Consider the following 19,749-nt stretch of genomic DNA (forward strand, 5'->3'; position numbering starts at 1 on the left):
TTGTAGGGTTTTCCCTGAAGAACGACACAACAATTCTTCTGAACCTCTTTAAACCCCCTACGGCCAGATGATTCAACAAATAGGGTGTTTATAGGAGCTTTGCAGTTGCATTTGAAAATGGTAGCTGCCACGTCTGAAAAAGACAAGTGTCACTTACTGAAGCCCCACTGAGATCCAAGGACAAAAACACATCAAGTTATTGTCTGCACAGTTTGACTAGCATGTGGTTTTATGCGAAGCACAAAGTGCAACGCAAAACAACCCAAACACAGAGATGATTGTTTAGATGATCGGTTGGCAATAACGGGAATCCCAGAGATTAGTGCGGTGAAGAGTGAGCTGAGGGCCATCTGAATCCCTGTGATGTAGTGAAACACAACGCAACAAAGCTCATACAAATAGAGAATTTCAGTACAAACATGACACAAGCCCTGGAATAGTTTCGAGTTAACTTCGACAAAGGGCTCAAAAGTTTGAAGAACTGCACAACACAGCATTCCCAGTGTGTGCATGCTGACTGCAGTGTGAGTGGTGTGAGTTATGTTCTATACTGTCTCCCATTAGGAGTTTACACTCCTATGAGCACACTGGACAAAGTGAAATAAATGTTTTGTCCCTTGGTAATACCCAGGAAATGGTCTCCTTTATTGTATTATCCCCTGCTGATAATTGTTTTGCTACAGTCCCCCAAATGAGGAAATTACGAGTGTGCTACGAAGTGTGGGCGACCGTGTGCGTGCGCACATGTGCACGACCGTGTGGCTCCACAATCCGCTGCAATGTTTCCTCCCAATAACCACTCTGTAAACTGTTTCTCTTTTACTTCCTCGGCTCTCTCTTTCTCTCCCTGCTTTCAGAAAACTGTCAACTCTCGATGAGATCCGAAGAAAACCTATGTTGAAATTTTGCGGCTCCCATCGATTGTGTTGTTTGAGGATTGATTTTGTTGTTTCTGCCTTCATGCTCACTGTTCTGTGCCAAAACGCGGCTCACTGTAATCCCCATCAAGCTATCGTGGAAAACGCTGATTTATTTTGCCTGCTAGCTCAGCCTCCCCAAACATGAAAATGTGGTAAATATGGGACAATTGACCTGCCTGGAGAGTTAAAATTGATGGGGTGGAGGACTGCGTGTGTGCGTCTGAAGTTTCTGCAGCAGAAAATGAAGCCTCGACACAGCGCTCTCATCTCTGTCGGATCAAGCGAATGCGGTCTATGAAACATCTGTGAAAAGCAGAGCATTCACGGGGAGTAAACATGGCTCTCAAAGATAAAGCAAGCTCCAGCGTGGACGGCTCTTTATCTGCTGAATGATAAGTGTTCATTCAGCCATAAAGCAGGACTGAAGGAGGGAGGGAGAGCAGAGATAGAGAGAGGGGAAGAAGAGGGAGGGATTCCCAAGGCATTTAGGGGATTTAGGAGGAGAGACCCTCAAACAACACTCCTTAAATCACACAGCCAGATACCATCAGGGCAGTTTGTTTGTTTGTGTGTGTGTGTGTGTGTGCGGCAAGATTAAGATAGGATCATGATGTGAGTTTATGCGGACACAGTTGTCTCTGTGCCCGTTAGTTCCTGCGTGAGTTTGTCTGTCAGCGTGTGCATGCGTGCATGTGTGCGTGTGCACGCATTTGCAAGTGTTTCCATATTCATCTGTGTCTGCGCTGTATGTGTCTGACGATGTGTTAATGTGCGTGACTGTGTATGTGTGTGTTTGAGCGTGTGTGTGTGTGCGTGTCATCCATCGCCCGCAGCCTCCCGGCTCTGTCAGTGTAGTTAATAGAAAGCAGAGTGATCTGCTGATAAGATAAGCATCATGGCTCGCCATTAATTAAAAAGCCCTGGTAGGGAGAGAGAGAGAGTGAGACAGAGTGAAACACAGAGGGAGAATGAGAATGAGGAAGGAGAGTTAAGGGGGAAAAACCAGAGCGTTCGAAGGCAACTGTGGGCACGACGCGCGAGAGGAAGCTGGTAGGGAAAGAACGAGGAAGGGATAGAGGAAGAGGGAAAACAACCTTCAGATGAGATGTCATGTCAACGCAGGTGCTAATGAGAGCTGCGGCCCTGGTAGATGCACCACTGGGTGACAAGCCAGTGACGTCAACCAGCGGGATGCACGCAGAAAGGGAAAAGGAGAACTGATCAAAGAGGCAGTGCCAGCAAAACTGCAGGGTTCACATTAAATACCCACACAGCTCTTGAGGAATCCGCATCACAAGATGCTGCCACTTATGCGCCATATTCTTTGCAACCTTATCATTTTATGCCTCGTGTGGTAATAAATGCAGTGCAGAACAATTTGTTGACTTGCCTTTTTTAAACCGGGGCTACATGTTCCTGATACGACACACCGGTGCGTACGAGAATAAATTAGGTGTTGCCGTTGGCGCGCAGAGCTCAGTGTTCCTGGTAAGACGGGTTATTTTGCCATTTCTTGAGGCGTGTGGGGGCGTGATGCAGCGGAATACTTTCAGTGGAAACACTAGGTATGGCAGGAGCACAGTCTGACATACTGAGAATAAAGGCAGGTGGCAAGGGGGTTGGTGGGGGAGGGAGCGAGGGAAGGTAGAGGCAGAGACAGAGTGATATAACTGGGACATAAGAAAAGACCGCTGTGTGATGGTAGGACTTTGATGCAGGCGCACACACACACGCACAGGAGGGAGGTGAAACGTGATAGAAGAGTAAAACACATGAAAATGCAAGCATTATCAAAGGATTTCTTTCTTTTCATAACATTTCTCTTCTCATCTCCCTCTTTTCATGATCCGGTCTCATGAGACAGCTGAAATCCCAACATGACCACTGATGTAAAGTACACACACACACACACGGATACATGTGGTGACGTAAAATAATGCTCATCTCATCTGAAAAGTCACTAATTGGATACATGCGGGCACAACCGTGATTCCCCATGTTTAACAATGCTGATTTTCACACAGATTGCCGATCATTGCTGTGAATAATTCCAGCTCCTTGGCCTGGTTGGAGGAAGGCTGAGGCTGGAGGGAGAGACATGAGTGACAGCAATACATCTTCCTCTTGCTGAATCATTCATTGTCATGTTCCCTGTATCCCTGAACCCAAACGGACGAAATGGCATAGGCAAGGTGTGGAGGGATGAATTATGTAATGGAGAATATGATAAATAACGACAAAGCTAAAACACTAGCGCTACTGGGTGGTGAAATTTAGTGTCTCGTGTTCATGGAGAGTCAAACTGCACAGAGAGGCAGCAGAGTGGAGTGGTCGGGGATATAGTTAGTATGAATTATGCATTCATGCCCGTCCCCAGACTTGGAATACATATTCTTTATATTCATATTGTTGCTCCTTAACAAGCACACGTCTTACAGAAGTGAGCAAACACGAGCACATGCACACAGTTAACGTACAGCAACACAAAAGGCAACATCTAATCATGAGTTCAGTGTCACTGTGCTGGGAAACGATGCACACTCACTCCTTTAGTCTTCGTTATTGGTGTGTTTGGCTGCGCTGTAAACATCCACAAGTTGTTCTTTTTCTGTGCAATTGCTAAAACGCAGTTGCCATGACACCAGTTGCCAAAGGTGTTGCAAAAAAAAAAGCAGGACTGAAAACATAGGTGGTTGTAATGGGTCAATAAGACATCAAATCCCATTAATTCAAACAACTAGACTCTTCAGTAACAACATCTGCACAATCCAAGATTTACAACACACTGACTGTAGTGTTGTACTGTATCTGATCTTATTCTCAATCTTCACAACCTATACAATTTTGAAAACTCAAGTGTACATGAATGGGGTCTCCCAGTCTGAATCACATCCATCAGCAGGGCCCACAAAGCATCTGGAGTGACAACTCCACACAGGAAGCCTGTCCTGCTGGCCTTAATCTGATTGGACAAGGCCTGTCATGTCTGCTAACTGATTGGAGGGTCAGGGATGGACCGACTGGCAGCGTGCATACCAAAGCAGATGCTAATTAGGACCTGAACATCAATCTTCATCACTGCGTTGCAAAGAGAGAGAGAGAGAGAGAGACGGTGAGACAGAAAGAGGCAGCGTGGGAGGGAGACAGAGAGAGAGGGAGAGAGTAGAGAGGAAAAATCAGGAAGAACAGCAGAAAGAGAGAAAATGCAATTTAGGTAATTTACTGCCTTGGTGATCAAATTTCTTGTGTTACTCCAGAGGAGCTGAATGAGAGTTTGACTTTGACAAAGGAGCAAATGACACACTTTTCAAATATTGGCTATTAAATCATTCTAGCAGTCCACACTCAACCTTTTCTCTTCCTCTCTATCTCTTAGTATTTGCACCTTCTCTTTCCCTCTAATAAACAACCTCACTGATGGCCCTCTTTTTAGATTTTCTGCCTATAGATATCAATAATAACAAGTGGGTGGATGTGTAAACACTTGAGTCTACAGCATGTGTAAGTGTGGTGTGGATGAGTATATATTGTACTTCTCCTTGCTCTGTGCATCTGTTCACATATGTGTATGCACCCGTGTGTGCAGATGCTCCGGTATGCATGCTCAGGCAGAGTTCGTGAAGGGGAAGTCAATACGAAGAACGGAGACCTGAGCAATTCTACCAATTAACAGCATACAGAATAAGATGTAGGTGAGGATGCACAAACATTGACTCAAAGTGTAGTCCCGGGTCTCCTTAATTAAAAGGCCAACTTAATTAAGATGCTATCCAGGAAAAAAAAAAGAAATCTGTTGATGCACCCTGCTGACAAATGCTTGAAAGGGAAGCTGAAGTTTGTCTTTGGCTCTTACAGACATGACAGGCGGGATTCAGCTAAGACCTGACAAGCAGATGAATATGGGCAGCTTCTTATGTCAACTTTGTGCATCACATCATCTATAATATTACTGACATATCAATACAAAGTCATTACGGATGCTAGCTTTAACTTGTTTACTACGTACCACATTGGATTTTCTGTGTGGTCTGTCGGCCTTGAGTGAATGTGCATGTCCTGCACATGCTTTTCTCTTCTCCTAAAAATGTGTCTGTGTGGAGCTCTGCTGCAGCTGGGAGAACCAAACACAAATCCCTGCCACAGTGAAGGGGATCAATGAAAGGTGGGGAAGAGAGAGGGTGATGCTCGTAATAGCCGGGCAGACAAATGGATAGATAGAGATGGGTGGATGGAGCCTGGGATGAAACCCATCCAGAAATAAACAGTGGACCAAAAAAAAAAAAAAGTGTGGTGAGTCAGCTGCAGTGAAAACACATCATCTCTTGTCACCACCCTCCTCCTCTACCGCCCCACTACTCCTCAAGCAAATGGAAATGACTGTGGTAATCACAGGTCGCCTCTCTCCGTGGAAATATAGACTGGAAGTATTTATTCCACGCGGAAGGTAACTCTTAAAGAGAAAAACAGGAGAAAAGTAGAGGAGAAAACCAAGAGGCCCTAAATAAGAGCAAGAGAATGTGCTGCAGAAAGGGAAAAGGAGATAAATGATGAATAGAACGGACAGAGAAGGAGTAGTCTCTTCTTCGCTTTCGTGGCCACACGTGGCTTCTTCTCCTTCTTCTTTACCGCCTTTTGTCTACACATGCCTCCATCCCTGCTTTTCAGCCACTCTCTCGCTCTCTCTCTTAAGATGAGTCTGGAGTTTTTCCACCCAAAGCCCGCGCAGCAACCACACAGACGAAGAGAAAAATCAATATGCTTTCTCTGTGGCATCTTCCAGCTGGGAATAGGAGGCTCAGGAGGTTGAATAAAAGCGAACAAAGGACGGAGTGAGAAGAATGAGAGGTGTTGAATGAGAGTGACTAACATGAATGTGATAGAGAGAGAGATGATGGGGGGCTGGTGATGAAACATACTGTATGTCACTAGCAAGGTTAAGGGGAACTTCAGAAATTCCAATATATTTTGATTTCACATGATTATTTGATTATGCACCATTTTCAATTGTATGTGCTATTTCTGATTATTATCATTATTTCATATTGTACTACACAGTGCATGGTTGATGTAAAACATTAAGTAGAAGACATTCAAATACTTGTCCATTGCATTTATCAATGTGAGGACTAAGGAGGGTTACAATTATTGATGACAAGCTATTCAAGCTGATTGGCATAATAATTATGGTTCTTCACTGAGCATCAAAAATAGAACTAGATTTCTTTGATGAGGTCAAAAAAATAAGATAAGTGTGTCTACCTGAATATTAAAATGCAGAAAAGTGTGTGTATGTATGTGCACGTGTGAGACTGGCATGGGTGCGGCCGGTGAAGGGGAACATTAGTGTGCAGGGCCATGGAGCGATTTGCCAGGGTAAGGAAAACACAAATGCCGGCACTAGTCCTTGCAATTAGCTGAACACACAGAATCGGAGCCCTAATCGAATAGGGCATTAAGCTGACAGACAGGTGTTCATTTACAAACACACTCAGAGACGAGTGTGCGCGCATGCACATACACTGCATCCTGAACATACACACATGCCGCAGTTAAGCACAGACGTGCACGCATTCAATAAAGCACACACACATATGTACCCACACAAGCGCACAACCTTGCATATAGCATATGCACTGAAGACACACAAACGTGCACTCTGCTATCTACAAAGAGGCAAAAAGGCACACATATTCACACAGCTATTATCCCACATTTGCTGATCGGTAATTTTCAGCCCGGTGGCACTATTCCCCTGTTACACAGTGCAATTACTGGATGTTTACACAGCCAAACAATAGGCCAGTGAAACATACACTCAGTCAAACATTCATTAGACGGGCCAATAGAAGCTGAGGTGACCTAGACCATTACAATGTATCACACCCTCATTAAGATTGAGCTGTGTACTCTATTGTATCTAAAGCAAGAATAAGGCACAACCTGGTACCCTCGGAAGATCTATTCAATCGAAAAACAATTCGATTGTAGCAAGACACAGTGTAAAATGATGCGGTTTAAAGTAGGCGTTATCAAACTGCTGCCCTCACTGGGAATGAATTGCGTACTCTACTGTGCCCAGTGCAGGAAGAAAACTATGGTCCTGCATTCCTGTATATCACTACAAAGAGGTCTGTTCAGTTCTGATAGAGCTTCACACAGATGTGAAGAGACGTTGGCTGATTGCAATGGTTTTCATTACAACCATGCAAATCCACACAATCACAGAAAAGTAGACGATAGGTGAGCCTCAACAGGAAACACATGATAATATGGCCCTGCAGAAGACATGTAGACATGGCTGATATGCAGTATTAATAGCAACGATTTACTGATCCCGACAGGTAATATGTTTTGTCTCTTTCCCCTGCTCAAAGGTCTCAACAGTAGCAGCACAGCTGATTAAATATTAGGTGTGAGAACACTTCGCCGCTTGATTTTAAGCTGAGTAGTACCGGCCCTCTTTAGACTGGGGTTGGTTGTTGCACAGACTGATGAGAGAACTGACATCAGTGAACCACCATCAGCAGAATGCATTGCAATAATGTCAGATAAGACCGAGAAGAACCACTCTAACTTCAGCAGTGACGCAACACAAGTGAACAAATTGACCAATCAAATACCCATCCACTACACTCAGCCAATCATGGCGCAGCAGAAGATTAAACTGGTGGATGAAGGAGAGCTTTCTGAAAAATTACTGCACCATTGTCTCTTGATTTGCGAGGCGAGATGCAATCATGTCAACTAGTCTGCTCTGGCCTCTGAATGAAGAAAGGTGAGCTATTTTTTGCTCTGATGATGCTAATGAGGATGCTAGCCCATGCCAATGCCCGTGTGTGTGTGTGTGTGTGTGTGTGTGCATGGCCAACAAATGCACCTTCATGCTTCATCCCAGCTGAAGGTCATTTTGTGTGTCCGCGTGCATCACGCAACCACAAATTACCCAGAATTATTCTGCCATGTGAACACCACACTGATAAGGTCAAGCTGGATATTAGCAGCGTCTACAGCTGCAGGCGTGTGTATACATGCGAATGTGTGTGTGTGTATGCACACGTCCATAATACATTCATCTGCTGTCAGATTCACATTAAAACGGAGACATTTACTACAGAGGTCAAGACCTGCCTTGACATTAAACAAGAGAGGACTTGCCAGATAGCATATATATAGATATACTCAGACGTACATACACACAAACTTTTTGCTTCCTTTGACAGTATTTCCCCCCTTATTTCTCTCTCAAACACAAACACACACCTATACAAACCTGCGAATCCTTCAAGCTGCCCACACACACTCAGGGTAAATTCACTTCAGCACCGTGGCGCCCCACTTACAAAAAGATCTTTACCACACAACCTTGTTTTTACTCTGTTATTTCATTTTTTCTTTTTTTTTGTCCTCTTTCTTTCTTTTCGAGCACACTCTCTGTTATGTCAGACAGAGGGGTATATGGGAAGTTAAACCAGAACTAAAACAACACAGAGCAGATAAGTGGAGGCCAAGGTGACAAGCTGCACAGCTCTACATAAAAGCGATGGACGGAAAGAAGATGAGGCGGAGACAGAAAGCTGCAGAGAGGGGGGACTGAAATTTCTGGTGTGCCCAGTGTGTAATAGGCATTTACTGTACACTGTACACACACGTACTACCATATGTCAACTGTATGGACTATGACTGCCCTGATCATGCCATTGCCAACACAGTTTTCACATGCATTACGTGCTGTGTGTGTGTGTTAATGTGAGAGAGAGTTAGTCCATTGAAAAGTTCCACTGACAGGCTCATTCAGAGTTCAGTCACATAACTGGGAACTTTCATTGATCCCCTTTGCTGCGCCCATGTCTGAATGTTTGTTAGTGCAAGGTCTGTCTATTTTTATGAATGTGCTGCAAGGGCCACATGGAGATCCCATCACTAAGGGCTCGACAGTGTATTTGTCTGTGATTGTGGGTGGATCATGATGAATCATGACAATCAGCTACTGGGCACAGATGCCTAAAATGCCTCCCACTCATACTAAAAACTTTGTCATGCAATTTTTCTTTTAAACACCCAATTAGAAACATACATGGCCATGAAATCAAGCTTATTCAGTGTCATTCTAGCTGTTTTTATGAGTTTTTTCTGACCCCCTGCCTCTATAATGGAAATTGGGTTACTTATTAACATGACCTTTGAGAAACCAGGTTAATGCAGAAAATAACCCAATTACTTAAATGCATATAAATACACTCGCTCACTTCCTTTGGAGGTGTCACTCTTTGTTGTGTCATCTTTAAAGCGATACGAAGGGAAATTATTTCGTTTTTCAAAAGGACTTTTGACTGAACCCTTTTGCTCTCTTAAAAGCAAAATGAACAACAGTAACTTCACACAGCGGCTCTGGTTTGAGCGCCTCCATCCCCTGGACCTGTGGTCGGTCGGCCCACACAGGGATCCATCCATGCCTGTGATTTAAGTAGGAGCAGATTTGCCCTTTTGCAGCCATTTATACTTTGAAATAATCACCATAAACTTTTTGCATTGTCAAACTCCTAAGTTCAGGTCTGCTGTTGAAGAAGTTTTTCCAAACCTGCATCTACTTTCAAGCAGCTGTGCAGCTGTTATATATATCTAGCCCAAAATGGCTCTATAATTCATTTTGATTTGCCTCTGCCTCTGCATTACAGGGTAATTGTGAACTTAGCTTACATTTCACCTTGAGCTGACTAAACTCTCCTTGGGTGCTGTGTGAGTTTGGGTATGGGCATATTAATATTTCAGCACTGCTTTGTGTGGAACATGTTTGTGTGTGTGACAGAGAGATAGTGTAATCAGCGAGATGACGCAAGAGGGAAGAAAAACTAATAAACCAGTGATTAGCTTATGCACCTGCTATTCTCATTAGTTCACACTGGGGCAATAACACAGCATAGAGCAGCGGTAGCAGTACTGTATTTGCTAAAAGCTGTGCAAGACAATACAGAGAACACACTGATAACAATGCTGACTAGGGAGATGATGACATAAAAAGAAAGATGGTCGCGATAAAATATGAATAAGACAACTAAACATGATATAAAATGAATCATTAAGACAATGACGCGATCATGACATTGACAATGTTGGTTATGCCGCATCAGAGTGTATGAAAGCAGATGATGATGGAACAGGAGAAGGTGGATGCGATGAGGATAATAAGGATTAGGATGATTAGACTGACACTGTTATGATTGTGATCAATGACGATGATTACATTGTGGGAATGTACTATCTCGCATAAATGGCCAGCTGCATTTACAGATTTTGACGTGTCTCATGTTGAGAATGCGCATCACACAGCTACAGACGTGCTTAAGCACGCACACACACGCACACACAAATGCAACCTTCAAAGCGGATTAAGTGAGACTAAAAGCAGTCATCCAATTCAAGTAAGATGAGGATGGAGAAAAGTGAAGAACAAGGAGCACAGCTGTGCAATAGAAACATCACATGCTGGAGCTCCAAAACGGCCGGGGTAACACAATATGACAGAGTGCGCTGAGCAAAATGAAAAATTTCAAAGGAATCTGGACACAACTGTCGAAACGGCGACTCCCTCCTGACTGGAATCTAGGTGACAGCTACGATTCATTTTTCACCCTCTTAATCAGGATGATCTGAGGTTTGGGTTTATTTGCTGCCTGGTATTCACTGAGCAACCTTTCAATGACACAGATGACTGCATTCTCTAAAGTGGTATAATTTGCTGAGAAAACGTTTATTTTCCACACGTTCACCCATCCCTGCGAAATGATTGCTGGCATGACAGTAAAACCCATGATGGAACAGGGGTGAAATTATATCCTCGCTCAAACAATGCCTGTTTGACAGCACTGTGGCAGCTATAAAACAATACAAATGTGTAGCTGAAATTGCCCCAAATCATGTTATTCAATGCATCTTCACTGAAGACTCTTAATTGAGGTTTTTAAGACTTACTGTACTGAACCCATCAGTACCCCTTCTTCCTTCAAATGACAGTTAATTCTGACAGCATTAAGTGCAACATGGCACAGGCCTGGCACGGAAATTTGTGCAAAACATCGATCTATCCTAAGATCAGCATTTCACGAGATTCAGGCATTTGTGTTGACAAACGGCACTTCAAGACTGCAAAATCAGTGAGGCGCTTCAGGGAAATACTCAAAAGGTACACAGGGGAAAAGCAAACACGATCACGCACGAGTGCACATGTTGCTTATTGCAGTTTGATCACCACAAAAACACACGCATGCACTCCACACACAAACACACCTGCACTAAGAGGGGTGAGACAACACCAGCAACCTTGCCCGATGACTCATACGAAGGCCTGCGTCTATTACTCAATTCACCACGCTCTCTCTCTCTCTTCCGAACTGTTCCTCTCTGTCTTCAACTTGTTCTCTTCCAGTCGTCACTCCGCCGAGATTAAAGTTTCTCTTGGGTCACGTTTTGATTGGACAGCCATTGTTGACATTATGAGGTAAAAGGACACACGTAAGTGCGGACAGAGAGGGGCACTCAGACGCAAACATGTGTGCGGGATTTTCGTCAGAGTGGCGAGTGGAGCCTCGGGAATCACGTCATGGCCTGTGGCGAAAAAAAGGGGGGGGGGGGTTGATTATGGGGAGAGAGCTAGAAAGAGAGAGGGAGTGTGAGGGCGGGAGTGGAAGGCATTAAAAAAAGGGGGAGAAGGATAGACTGGCTGCGTCAATAGACACAAAGGACGAGAGGGGGGAGTGTAGGAGAACTGTGTGTTTAGACTGAGAGGGCAGGAGGAAGCACTTTGCGTGCTGGATGAATGCTTACGCCTCCGAACCCGTCATCACTGCCGAGCCCTCTCTACCTGCAGGAGTGTGATGAGAGAGAGGGACAGAGAGTGGATGCAGGACGGAGAGCGTTTCTAAACTGAGTCAGCACCCCAAGGATGCATCGCAGCTATTTTGTCATGACTGGATGAAAAAATTTGGATTGACTCTGCAGATAACGCAGGGGGTCTATGATCAAAATCGGCATGAAAATAAATAATGAAATGAATAATGAGACAGCCAAACACCCTCTTCTCCTGAGAGTAAATCACTCTTGTGGGGCGTCTTGACATTGGCTACCATTAGCACGGTGCCACCGATTACTTCAGTCGGCTTTATTTATGGATTCAGTGCACGTGAGTGCTTTTCCAGGAACATGCTAGTCCACACTAACACAGCCTGATTAGCTGCGAACCGAGGAGCTTCGCTGGTACAGTTGAGGGGTTAAGGGCCTTGCTCAAGGGCACTGGAGTGCTGGGTGGTAAGCAGGGTGCTGCTTCAAGTGCTGCTGTTTCTCTCTCCCCCATCCAGATTTATCCTGACAGCCTGGGGGTCAAAGCGATGACCTTCCAGTCACAAGCCCACAGTACTGCCCCAGTGGGCTGAACCGCATTTAGCTTAATGCTCCTGTGATCTTGTGATGCTGTGAAGTTTGAATACAGCTTATGGAGCTTTTCTTACAGTCTGTGTTTTTTCCCTCTTCATTCTACTACAATATTGACAACTCCTTTTTTTTTTCTTTAAGGGCCTCACTGGAGAACTTAAGTATTACATGTGTCAGAATGTTACTTGAGAGGTCTTGTCTCTCAGCCAAGAAGCAAAGAGAAATCTTGTGGAGATAAAATTAGACCAGCAACTTACAAGGAGGCAAAAAGGTCAAAATGACAGAATGTAAAAGATAAAAAAGTACTTGCTCCTGAAAAAACAGCATGCATTTCAAAAAGTTTTTTTAAAATCCTCTCTTGCTCAGTTTGCGGCTGCTTTATCCTTAAGTAGTGTTCCGCAACACAGTTCCTTTATGTATGTATGCCAAATAGATATTTAGATTACCATATTGGTAACATTAGAACAATACTGGAGCGATATATGTGTTTGTCAGTGGGCTCATGTGAGATGACTGTAATGTGGAGGTGGTTTCATAGTTCTGCAGCTGACTGATACTGGCATGGCAGCGTGACTAAATGTGATCACCCATGACAAGAAATGTTTGCAATTAGAATTTCAAATGAGCACAACCTCAACAAGCTTGTGCCTTTCCTTAAATCTTACTCTTCGGCGATGAATATACCCTCGCTTTTGCTTTTGTTGCCTTTTTATTTTATCAACATGTTCCCCTATTTCCATGCATCCAGCTGCTTTTTTAATCTTACATTCTGTACTCCTGCTCTCCCAATTTCAGCTTCATTTTAGCTCTCTGGTCATTACCGAGTCCCGCTGGGTCCAATAACAAGCATTCACCGCTTGATTTCCTCCAAGCAACTCAGCTGAAAGGTCAAGATCCCTCTCCTGCGCAGGAGATATACAACTCACTGACCTTAACATCTGCAGCCCTGCGGAAGACTGAGCCTTGCTCAAAGATAGCAGAGGCATGCAAGATGTACAACTGCTTGACATTAATGTCTGTGGTGGATGTTAATAAAAGAGGTAATTAAGGACAAGATACATTTCTCTGAGTGGAAGGTCGATAGCGCTGAGTTCATGTGAGACTGCGCTGAAGTCCAAGGGAAAATAAAATCTTAGTAGCACCGTCTCATGAGGGTCGTTCTACTGATAGCACACATACAACTGAAATCTGCCAGCATTCATGTTAGATGTACTCTAAGCTCCACACTGACCAGCACCCAGAGATCCATATAGAGAAATTGTGTCTCACCTGGAACACGGACTCATCGGAACATACAGATAGAGCTCTGCTTAGTTCCCACCAGCGCAGCATTAAGAGTCTAGATAGACAGAGTCGGGGTAAGGCTGAGTTGCTCTCAAGTACGAGCCAGAGGAGAGGCGAGGTGAACCGAGGCGTGGGGAAGAGAGAAGATATACAGTAATTCTGCTGGTGTGACATTTTCCCATAATCCCTCCCAAATGCCGCCAGTGTCAGGAGACAGAGCAGCAGAGAGCTGGTGGGAGGAGGAGAGGTGGGGAGAGTCTATTGCCATATTTTTGTTGAGCATGAAGCAGCTGAAAAATCACACGTTGACGTTTCTTGCCTACCCTATAGATTAGTTGGTGTGCTTGCACGCGTACGCGCGTTCCTGTGTATGCATGCAAGAGGTTTGATGGATGTTAATCGACGAAATGTTAGTGGCAGCAATTACCATAAAAAACAATTATGTGATGATTGGCTCAAAGGGACATGACAGATTCATTAGTGACTGCACACGCACAGGCACACACACTCAAATGCACGATGCAAAAACAGAAACAGTGAACAGTCCACGCTGTCTATTCTGATTTCTCACTGCCTGAGAGCCAGATATCCAATTGTTAGCCTTAGCCTTTCCTTTATGTGTCTGTATGAATCTGATTTAAGTGGCAATTTTTTTCCCATTTATCGAAACACTTACTTTTTAATGTGTGTATAAGTGTGTCTCTGCCCAGCGGCCACCCATCTTATTCACTTCACCTTCTATCTCCCAGGCCTCAGATTTAGGGTGAAGCTCACCGCAGCAGAGAAGAAGGCAGACACACAGGGTGGTTATCATTCCAAGGTCACACACACATACACACACGCGCACAAACAGATAGGCCACCTCAGAAAAGGAAAATAACTACAATGGGCAATTTACCCAGAACAGGCAGGGATGATGGCCAGGGCACAGATGCACGCACACACACACACTCACACACACATGCACACAGCTGTGCCTCAGGGCCAACGTTCTGGCAATGCATCATTACCCTCCCTTGGAGGTAATTCCATATCCCAGCATGCATTTCTCATGTGGAGAGGAAATTACCCCTGGGCCGTGCTGAGAGCCAATAGAGTGTGTCCTCCTATCTGTCTCTCTCCTTCTTCCTTCCATTCTCTTTTTTTAAATCCCTTGCTCACCCTGTGACTGTGCCTGTCACACCCTTACTGTCCTCCCTCCCTCCCTCGGTCTCTATCCCTGAGTCACCCAGTTACTAACCCATTCTTTTATCTTTCTTTATCTTCCTCTCATTGCGACTTCATTTTCCCCCCCTCTCCTTTGTCCCTTTTTCTATGTCTGACGTAAAACACAGATTTATAACAAAGGACAAAAAAGGGCTGAGTGGCTCTCTCCATTCCTGTCCCACTCTGTCAGAGGAGGCAGAGAACAGACATAAAATAGACAAAATGTTTTCATCCTTCACTAACTGAAGATCCATATACATGCACCATAGAAAATAAACACTGATATTCACGAGTTACAAAGCAATACATGGTTGCATTCTTGGACTTGCCTCTGCAAAGAAGCTCCAAAGTTGCCACATAAGCTGTTTTTAAAATTATTTTATTGGTGTACCCATTTAAATTAGAGGACAATGCGTTCATAATGCACAGCTGGTTTGGGTAATAAATTACAGTCACCCCTTATTGGGAAAATCTGCTAAAGTCCGACATATTTAAATCTCTCCCGTCATAATGTCCAGTGAAATTAACTGAGTTAGATGTAAAAATATTCTGGCTCTACACACTCTTTTCCCCGGCTGCTTCTTTGATGTCCGCCCTCCTCGCTCCTCTCTTGATCTGGTAAGTTACGGGTTTAATGCGACCAAACCAGAGTAAGTGGTGACTGTTGGAACAGTGAAAGACGAGCTAAGACAGTTGTAGCGAGTTTTAATTTGTTTCTGTTGAGTTTGAATGAAGCGTGTTTTACAATGATAAAATGACTGTTTTTGTCAAGTCTGGTTGCCACTAAAGTTTCTCAGTGTTTTTTTTTTCTTTTAGATAAGTCTACTTGCCAACATCCATTTAATGGTGAGGGAAATAAGTAACTAAGAACATCTCTAGGTGCTTGGGTTTACTATTTGTGTACAGTAGCCACAGAAAAACATGCAAGCAGTGGCAGTGGCTGTTGCATCCCGGTGTTGCCACTCACAGTCTTTGTCTCTCTCCATGGTGCTGAAACTTTTCAACTCTGCAGCTTTGCGTCTCTGTCCGTGGTGCTGGAGCATTCTCTCTCTCTTTCCCTCTCACTCTGGCTTTCTCTATTTTTCAAGCTAACACTGACGCAACACATGCACACATTTATGTGTTGCACATTTACTTTGGTTTAATGAGTGTGCCTTTTCGTTCACCAATCCAAAAAACAAATAAATAAAAGACAAGCAAAACAAAAGCACAGGCGCCGTCATTTGGTTGCAGGCTTTGTTGCGCCATATGTGGAAGTGCTGACAAAACTGTGCAAGGAGTAATCCAGCAAAAAGAGAAGAAGATGATGTGTGTGTGAGTTGCAAAGCAAGCGGAACATCAAGAACAGCTGTATGCAGAGCAGAGCAGGGAAACACTCAGAGTAAACACCAGTTTACACCACAGAAATCCCCAGGTGCACCGTATCGTAAACTGGGCGCTGCTGATGTGAGTGAGTCTTGCTCTTACTTAAGTGTGTGTGGGATCCCCTCTCTCGATGTAATCCTGTGGTCAAGACCTACAGCACATTCACACGCATGGACTGCAAGTGCCTCAATTTCCATCTAAAACAGATATCCCTCTGTAGAGTCATGCGTAAACTACATGTATCTAACACACAGAGCAGCGCACTTACACAAACAGACAAGGGTCGCAAGGAGGGAATACACACGCGTTCATAAATAAACATTGACACAAGTGCCCAGCTGACAACAAGAGTAATCACCGCATGATAATTCTCTCTCACTCTGTTTCTTAAACGCACACACGCACACACACAGAGGGATGTTATCGTCCTTTAGTCTGTGTGACACATGGGAATGTGTTGCATCAGCCCTATGCTATCAGATACACACACACACACACACACAAAACACACACATACACTAGACTTGCATTCATGTTCTTGTTCTGACTATAACCACAATCACCACTGTGTAAGATTTATCTTATGGGGGACTCATGTTTTGTCCACATAAGGAAGACAAGTCCCCACAATGCGACCGCGTAAACGCATCTATGCCCCCACGACTTGAGGACTACACCTCCACACACGCGACCCCCATCTTCCCCTCTTTGGCACACGCCTTGGACACACAAACACGCACAGAGCCCATTCACAGACACACACGCGCACAGGGTCACCGCTGACCACTGCAGCGTTTCCACAAATAGAGCGTCGCGCTCGGGCTGTGAGCCAACAGACGCTGTCAGTGCATGGCGAGCGGTGACAATGACGTGTCACACCAGATCACATCATATCAAGGTGCTGTAAATAGCAATTCCATGTCAGCAGCTCTATTGTATCAAGGCCATAACAGGGGCACAGGGGGTATTCCTCTCACATACTATGTTTTACATCTATTGTTGCAGTGACGTGGCTTTAACCCATGGCTTCCTGGCTGTGGTTCGCCCAGCACAACAATGCATCGCGGCGAAATGATTTCAACATCGCACATCGCTAACATTACAACCGCAGTTGCTGGGTGAACACAGCTTGGATTTGTGGAGGAAATGCAAATGAGTGGAGTTTGAGTTATCTTATCCCGAAGTGCTGTGTCTACATTTCAGGCTGTTTGAGTGTTTGATGAGATAAGTCAAGCACACCCCCACAGTTGAAACAATACCGCGGCTCATTTTTTGATCACAAAGCTAGAACTTTTCCTGCCGCCTATCCCACATTTCTACAACACTGCGACTTCTCATCGCTTACTCTAAGTCCTCCTTCAGGATGTTTTTCGCTGTCTTCCTTCTTTCTAATCTCCCGAGCTTTGTAACACTAACCCTTGGCCCCCACCTCCTTGCTCCTTAACTCCCCGAGCTAATGTTCATCACTCTATCCTCCCAGACCTTACTCACAAACCCCTGCATGCCTTGCATCCCTTCCTCCTTTCTTACTCTCTCTTCGATCCCTCAAGGTATGTCTCCCTTATTCCCTAAGCTAATGTCTCTCCGTGCTGTCTCCCCTCACTTAAAATCCTCCCAGTCCCCTTTATTTTTTTTTCCTTTTTCATTTCCTTCATTATTGGTTTTTGTCCTCTCTTCAAACCCCCCCATGCTTTGATTGGTTCTGTGGGTCGGCACTCAATATTTCCCTCCTCATCTTGCTCCCTGCGTTTTTTTTAATATTCAATTTGAGGAGGAAACTCGGTGCTTGTGAGAATCTCTGTTCAGGGAGAAAGCTTAAAGGGAAACACACAAACAAAACAATGAAGGGTAACACTTATCTACATTATGCTCTGCCCCCTCCTCACTTCTTCTCCATCTTTCTTCTATTTATTCACCTCCCTCCATCTTGAATCTTCATCTATCTAACAACCTCCATTTTTCCCCTCAACTCCACTCCTCCCTTTATTTCCCACCCTCTTCTCCGCATATGCCTCCTCTCTTCCCTTCCTCCTCCTCTTCCGCTGCGTTCGTCTGCCTCCCTCGCTTTAGCTCCATCCTCACCACTCCCTCCTTCCCTCCCTCCCCTTATCTCCCTCTCTTCCTCCTCTCCTCTCTTCACTCCCATCCATTAGCGGTTATTGAGTTTTCTCTTTGTGTCGCTGTCCTCACCTCTGCTCTATTGCGCTCACTCTTCTGCAACAGTAATAGCCCCTAACTGTGTTACCGGCTGCCATGCGCGCACGCACACACACATAAACACATGCACATAATACAATAATGGACACGAGTTAGGCGTAGAATATGCTGATGAATTATAAAAAGAAAACACCGTCTCCTCCTAAGCATACTGCACACAGACGTCAACGTGCACGGACATAACCTCTGCCCTCACTCAGAATGTTCCTTGTCTCTAATTGCTGATAACTCATTTAGCACTTCATGTTAGCTCAGCTAGATCCAATTACAACAAGGGAGAGAGGCAAGTTTGAGTGGGAGGCCGTTTAACCTCATGGCAAAGAGAAATGTGTGATATGATGTAAAATACAGTAGCGGATAAGATAAAAATTTAAATGTGAGAATTTAGACATAAGACATTTTTTTATACACGTCAGAGTTGCAATTAAGATAAAAGCCATGAGGAAAGAAAGCTGGTAAACCAAGTGTATCGGTGAATTAACATTCTGTTACCATAAAGTGCATAACTATAAATTGGAAGAACAGAAGAAGGGAGCAAGACCTTAATAACAGGGAATTGATGGAAGATTTGTTCATGAAGCACAGCTTGCAGTAATGGAAGAGCAACAGACATGTGCCATTACACCCTGCTTAGGATAAAGGCTAAGCCAGGGCACGTATGCTGTTTAGACTGAGCGGCAAAAATACTGTCACTGTATGACATTTTTGTTGCATTTGGAGAAAGCGATCTGTTGAAGATATTTAAATGTCCAGTGAAAGGAATTCCTGAGTTTGATGCTTAAATCTTGCACCTCTAGAGGCTGAATCTGACACCCCAAGTTTGTACGTATACAAATTGTATCATATGTGGGTGGGAGTTCTCATATTGACTGTCACTGACGCTTTTAAGCTTTTCAGCGCATGTGTGCATTGTCTAGTTGCAGGTCAGCACAATGTGGTCATGTTTACAGGGCTGCAGTATTTGCGACCGGAATACAAAACTGTGGTATTGCTGTGAAAATCCACTCATTACATTCTGTTTTCGGGTTTTATGCACTTTGGCTACCTGTGGTTCTAAATAACTTAAACCTAAATGAATAAAAGCAAACAACACGCTGAGTCGGAAGCAATTTCACAACATCAGGCCCCAGCTAGTAAAGACTGCATTTTAAAACAGCCATAAATAACTTTGTAACTTTTAATTAAATATGGCTTTACTGTACTCTGCGGGGGGCACCCAACACACAAAAGTGCTCTGAAAATACTGGGACCGTGTACAGAACGGCTGCATTTCTTTACCAGTGTTTGAGTAAGGTTTACTGTCTAAAATAAAGTGCGCCGGGAGGAAAAACAA

At 44.3% G+C, this 19,749-nt stretch overlaps 1 protein-coding gene across 1 annotated transcript in view; it reads right to left on the reverse strand.

The window, feature by feature from the left end:
• ctnnd2a (catenin (cadherin-associated protein), delta 2a) overlaps nucleotides 1–19,749 on the reverse strand; it is a 198,205-nt gene that overhangs the window by 73,454 nt on the left and 105,002 nt on the right. The gene's annotated exons all lie outside the window — the stretch shown is intronic.

This window comes from Chelmon rostratus, chromosome 20, assembly GCF_017976325.1.
Source record: "Chelmon rostratus isolate fCheRos1 chromosome 20, fCheRos1.pri, whole genome shotgun sequence".
NCBI classification, from domain to species: Eukaryota; Metazoa; Chordata; class Actinopteri; order Chaetodontiformes; family Chaetodontidae; genus Chelmon; species Chelmon rostratus.